Source organism: Prionailurus bengalensis, chromosome A3, assembly GCF_016509475.1.
Source record: "Prionailurus bengalensis isolate Pbe53 chromosome A3, Fcat_Pben_1.1_paternal_pri, whole genome shotgun sequence".
Taxonomy (NCBI): domain Eukaryota; kingdom Metazoa; phylum Chordata; class Mammalia; order Carnivora; family Felidae; genus Prionailurus; species Prionailurus bengalensis.
Genome location: NC_057354.1, coordinates 38,895,338 through 38,901,608, shown reverse-complemented (window position 1 = coordinate 38,901,608; position 6,271 = coordinate 38,895,338).

Sequence of the window (6,271 nt, the reverse complement as noted above, 5' to 3'; positions counted from 1 at the left end):
TATCAAAAAAGACACATTCTGAGATACTGAAGGTTAGAACTTTAACATATATGGGGTGCCTGGGTGGCTCAGTCACTTAAGAGTCCGGCTCTTGATTTTGGCTCAGGTCATGACCTCATGGTTGTGGGATCAAGTCCTGCATCAGGCTGTGTGCCATCAGCTTGAGACTCTCTCTCTCCTCTCTGCCCCTCCCCCCCTCAAAATAAATAAACTTTTAAAAAGCAAACAAACATATGAATTTTGGTGGGGGAGGCACAGTTTAACCAATAATGCATTATAATGTCATTTAAAAAATGTTTTCTTGTTTGAAAGAAATGTTTCCTTTTTAAAGGAAAACAAAACACAATTTCCTAGTATTAATATTACTTCAAACTATAGCCACTTAAAAATGTACAAACATAGAACTAAGTATAAACTTCTTGTGTGTAGAGCTCTTTTACAATTATAAATCCAGGTAGATTTCCAAGTGAATACAATATCCAAAATCAGTCAAAGTTTATATTAACAATGATATGATGGCTATATTACAGTTTTGTTATTATTTTACCTTAAATCATTATTTGATTTTATTTTGGTTATTGGGTTTTTCCATCCTAAAATTTCCATGTGATGTTTCTTTGTATCTTAAATTTCTTTGCTGAGGCTTTCTATTTTTTTATTCATTTATGTCAAGCATGTTCATAATTGCTTGTCAAAGCATTTTTATAATGGCTGTTTTAAATTCCTTATCAGATAATTCCAACATCTTGGGCATCTGTTGACTGTCTTTTGTCATTCAAGTTGAGATCTTCCTGGTTCTTGGTATGAGTGGCATTTCACTGAAACCTGAATATTTTGGTTATCATTTTATGAGTCTCTGGATCTCACTTAAATCTTAAATTTAAAATTTTAGCAGATCTCCTCTGATGCCACTTTGGTGGGAGAAGGGGGTGCTCCCTTGTTACTTGCCAGATGGAAGTAGAGAAGCCTGGACTCTCCACTTAGCTGCTTAGATACCCATAGGGGAGTGGCTCCTCATTACTGCCTGTGGAGGTGGGAATTCAGGCTCCCACAAGGCCTTTTGCTGACATCCTGCCCACTGTGGGGAGGGGGGGGGGAAGAGGCTCTTTACTCCTTGGAGGAGGTGAAAGTTTCTATTCCCCCTCAGCCTTCTTAGACACCACTTGGAAGAGTTGGTGGGGGGGCGTTAGGATGCTTGTAACAGCTTAATGAGGATGGAAGTCTAGGCTCTCCCTGTGACCTTCACTGGAGGGGGTGGGGCTGGGGTTGTAGCCTTTTTATTTAATGTGGTATTTGGCTGAAAGTAGAGCCATTATTGTCTAAAAGTTTTCTGTTCTGCTAGATTGCCCTTTCTTGGTCTGTTGGCCTGAGAGAGCAGACTTTTCCTGGGGGTCTTTTGTCTGTGTCCATTGGTATTTCTGGGTTGCTGGCTCCTCCACTAACCAGTCTGGGATAGATGAGGCAAAAATGAACTCTCAGGGAACTCATGACCATGTTCCTTAGGACTCATTGTCCCAAACTGGTCTGCCTTCTTTTCTCCACCTGTCCAACTTTTCTCATGTTTGTTTTGTATATAATGCCCCATGTTTTTAACTGCACTTAGTAGTAGGAAGGAATAAGGGAAAATGCCTCTACTGCATCTTTCAGAAGCAGAAGTCCTGATTTTTATTATAGAAGCCTTTATTTGGAAACTGAGTATTTCACTAGCTGACTTGATTCTTTGATTTTAAACTTGACAGCCATCATTTGAGTTGCTAACATGATTGGCATTATACTTCTTTTTTGATAATGAACCTGTTTTTTAACTACATATCCATTATTTTTCTATCCAATCCACTTAATAGATACCCTGGGAAATTGTGATATAGCCATTTAATGAAAAATTCCTTAATTGAGGGTTTAGTACTACATTTACTGCTGGCAAATGTTGGTGCATAGAGAGACTAATCCATGCACCACCTCTGCTCAACCCTGAATGTAAAGATAATACCACAGAGGCTATTTTGTTTTCAGCATAGCTTATTACTGATCGTGACTTGATTCTCTCACTTATTCTTTTCCAGCCACCTATAATCTTCATTTGGCATCAACATTACTACAACCCCAGATACAAATGCAAATGAAATTGCCTGGCATGAATTAGTTGCAAGGTGATCCCTGAATATGTTTGTATTAATTCATTTTAGTTTATCATCAAAATGAAAAATTCTTAAGTTATAAATTCATTGAATTCATGGGTTCTATGGAGGCTACATCTATATGGACTCACAAACTACAATTTTAGAAACTTAAGTCTGCACCATTTCCACATTTAGCTAGTTAATAAGAAGAGTTACTAATGTACTACAAGCTAGCCTGAAGGTAGTTGTTAAAAATTGGGGCACATGGTTGGGGACAGACAGTCCCATCTGACCAGTAGAGTAATGAAGATAATAGGTTCATTCTTTACTCATCTGTGTCTGACAATCCTCCTCCATTTCCATTACCATTTCCAGTGTGATCCAGCTGATTTCCAGTTGCTATACTCTAATTACCATACTCTGTATCTCTGTGCTGGGAGTTCTCTCCAAAATCACAGAAGACAGCTCTGCCTGTGGCATGCCAGAAGGACCAGGGCATTAACATCTCCTGGACTAGCCCTCAACTCATGATTCTCAGGAGTTGGTATACAAATACCCCAACTCCTTTACCTCTGGAGTAGGATATCACTGGGGCTAGTGTTTGCACCATTTCCCAGAATTTCCCTTTGGTGTTTCCAGTTTCCCACAGTGGCGACTGCCTTGCTAATGCATCTTTTATTGGCTGTCTTCCCCTTTCTCATCTCCTATCCCCACTATCAGTGTTTCCTGTACCTCCCAAATAAAGCCCTTGCACTCATATTCTTATCTCAGGATTTGCTTCTAGGAGAGAAGCACATTATAAAATGCTTTTGCTTATGATAACTTATTTGACCCATAAAACAACTCTGGAAGAGAGAAAGTTATATTGGTTAAGTCTAGCAATGGAATGTGAGTGCCACGTTCTGTTACACTCTCTCGTGTATCCCAAGAACAGCACCTGGCATGTTGTAGGTGTTTAATAAATAATTGATGACTAAAGGAAGAAACTGATGTTCCTGTAAGCAATTTTATCAAATTGCCAGTGAGAGAGCCAGGGTTCTTTGACCCAAGCACAATATTCTCTCCATTATACACTCACGTCCTGTTCTTAACCCTGTTGTCTCAGATCATAGCCTGCAGAGGAACTTAAAGATGACTTAAATACGCCAATATTGTTAGCCACCTCTAAACCATAGTGATGTCAATGGTTTCAGAGTTAGTGGAATACAAAGATCTGTGAGGATATTAAAGATATTTATGGGACAAATTGCCAAGTCGCACAGACATTTGGGGGGCCACATCATTCCCATGGTGACCATCTGGAGCTGCAAAGGCCCATAAAATAGAGGCAACTAGTCTTTCTCAGCTCCAAGGTAGTTAAACACATTCTAGCCCAGACTTGTCTTTATATTGTTTTCCTCATCAGCAGTATGAACATATAAAAGTCATTTTACTTGAAAGAACCTTGTTTAACACTCCAATTTATGCTTTAAAAAAATTGTATCATACCTTCTTCTAGTGAGTTCTATAATAAATGGACACTTGTAGATAAAACCATATTTAGCAGTATGAACAGAGAAATAATATGTATTACAGTTAGCTATCAGATTAGATATTAACTCATTAATCAATTTTTACTTAAATCATGCATCTTCCCTCAAATGAATGGTTATTCTGTGAAGCCATTTTGATTCCTGAGCACTGCTTTCCCTAAACTCCTTAAAGTCATCAGGCACATTAAAGGATATCCGATTTCATTGGCCTAAGCTGAGTGATCGCAATTCATCAAGGCATGAAAAGTCTGTCCAGTCTTGTGGAATATCATTAAATGGTTCAAGGACGTTTCTAATCTTAATGATGGCCAAGGGGGAGCAACTATTACGATGATGAATGGGAATGAATATCTGGAGAAAGTTCAAGGCATGTTATACTTACAAAGACTAATACATGTTGTTTATCTAAATCATCCAACTGATTAAAGAAACACACAAAGCCCAAGACAGTTAAAAGCAGAGAACCAAATAGGCTTTGACCTACCCTGATATATTTATCGCTGACCATGTCATGCGTGTAAAATGTATTGCTCCACCAAGATGCCGTGTATATAAATCGGGAGGGTCTTTTGAGGCTGATGTTGAGTAATATAGGCTGTCCGGTTTATTGCCTGGCTAAATATTTATATAGAATGAGTTCATTGATGGTGGGGAAGCCTCCATAAAAGGAGTCTTTCAATGTTACTAACTGATTAGCTACAACGCCTAAGGCTTAGCAAGAGCTAGGTGGTGGTAACTTTGATACTTCCGCTCCTAAAATCAATTCCTGAGCTGCTCGGTGTTTTGAATCCTTGCTCTGAGTTGGATTTCTGTGTGTGTGTGTGTGTGTGTGTGTGTGTGTGTGTGTGTGTTTACCTCTTGGTACCAAGACCAGTGCAGAGCCTGCAAGGAAAGAGGAAATGCTTTTTTTTTTTTTTTTTTTTTGGTACACCCCTAGAAGAATGCTCTTTGGAACTATCTTTCACTGGGAGAACATGTCTATTAAACTCACACTTAGTTCATGGCAGTCAATGCGGGTATAAAAGGGGGATGGCTCATTTTATATCATAAAGGCCAGAGAATAAATCTCTTATACAGGGGACTTGTTTTTGGCTCTCCTTTCTCTGGGCAAGAGCAGGAAAAATCAACCACACAGGTGGCTGGGAGGATGTTGGGCCACTGTCCAAATACTTAATCTTAGTAATATCTTTTCATTAGGTGTGGGAGTGGTAGGTTGTTGGGCTGAAATAGTACAGCCATTGCTTAAAGGATTGTTGAAAGATAAGAAACTGGAGTTGTTGAAGATTTAGAATTAAAGATTTTCTTCACTTGGATTCTGAGACACTTAATGCTTTTTGGTTTTCCTCATACCTCCCTGGTTTCCTTCTCAGTATCCTTTTATGGTTTCTCTTCTTTTCCTGGCCACTAAACGTTGGTGGTCCCAGTGCTTGGTTATCAGCCCTTTTTCCCCAAAGATGATTTTATTCTGTCTGGTGCCTTAAGTATCATGTCTCCCAAATCTCCAGCCTGAAATGCACCTAAACTCCAAACTCCTGACTTGGTATGTTCACTGTAACACCCAATAAAGCATTTCATAATGTGCCCAACACAGAACCCTTAGTTTCTATCTCCCCATCTCCACCCCCAAGCCTGTTCCTTCCCCCAGAATTCACCATTTCAATTGATATTCTCATTTACTCAGTGGCTCATGTACAAAATCTGCAAATTGCCTTTGAGTTCTCTCTTTTCCTCATCTCCACAACAGATACCCTATGCTGCAGCATGAGGAGCTGGCTGACTTAGAAAGATGCATCCTAATTTGGTCTTGGAAGATGCAGTAGGTAGGGCACCTGATGAAAAGCACATTACTCCAGATTCCTTCAAGTTGTTTTTTCTTTCAATGGGCATAGGTATTTCAATGAAGATACGAGTTTGACCCATCATAGGGGTCAGCTATGTAGACATCAAATCCTGGGTCTATGTTTACAAAACTAGGAGTTCCAGTCCAGCTCGTAAGCTCATGGATGGGGGCACAGGGCAAGCTGTTGTATGTCAGGTGGACCTTTGTTATCTGTCTGTCTTTGGCCACTACAGGAACAAAAAATATGAGGAGAACTGACAGGAGCAAATCAGCCCCTGCTCCTCCCCCGATGGCCATGGTGGCCATGGCACCACTCATCTCCTGGCATTTTTCCTTCTCTAGGGAAGGAATTCCTCATCTTCCTTCCTAACCTTGCTTCACTCCTCAGCTTAGTGCCATTGAGAAAGCATGGCTTGTCCTCCATGGGATCCCAGGCCAGCACTTTCATATTGCTTACTTTATTTTTCATAATCAAACATGTTATAATGAAGAAATGGAATTCTTTATTTAATTGATGGTGAAAAGCATTTCCTTCTCATTATTGGAACTATAAAAGTGATACGTTTGATATACTAGAAAATGTCTTAAAAATGAGACAAGGAAGAAAATTAAAGTCCTTTAAAATCCCATCACTGAGAAATAATCACAGCACTTAACATTTTTAAATGTTTTCCTTCCATCTTTTTTTTTCTTAGTGAATTTATATTTGGAAGAAAAAAATTGTACCAAATTTTGTCTGGAATTGGACTTTTTTGTGAGTTATTATACACAAACCCCCT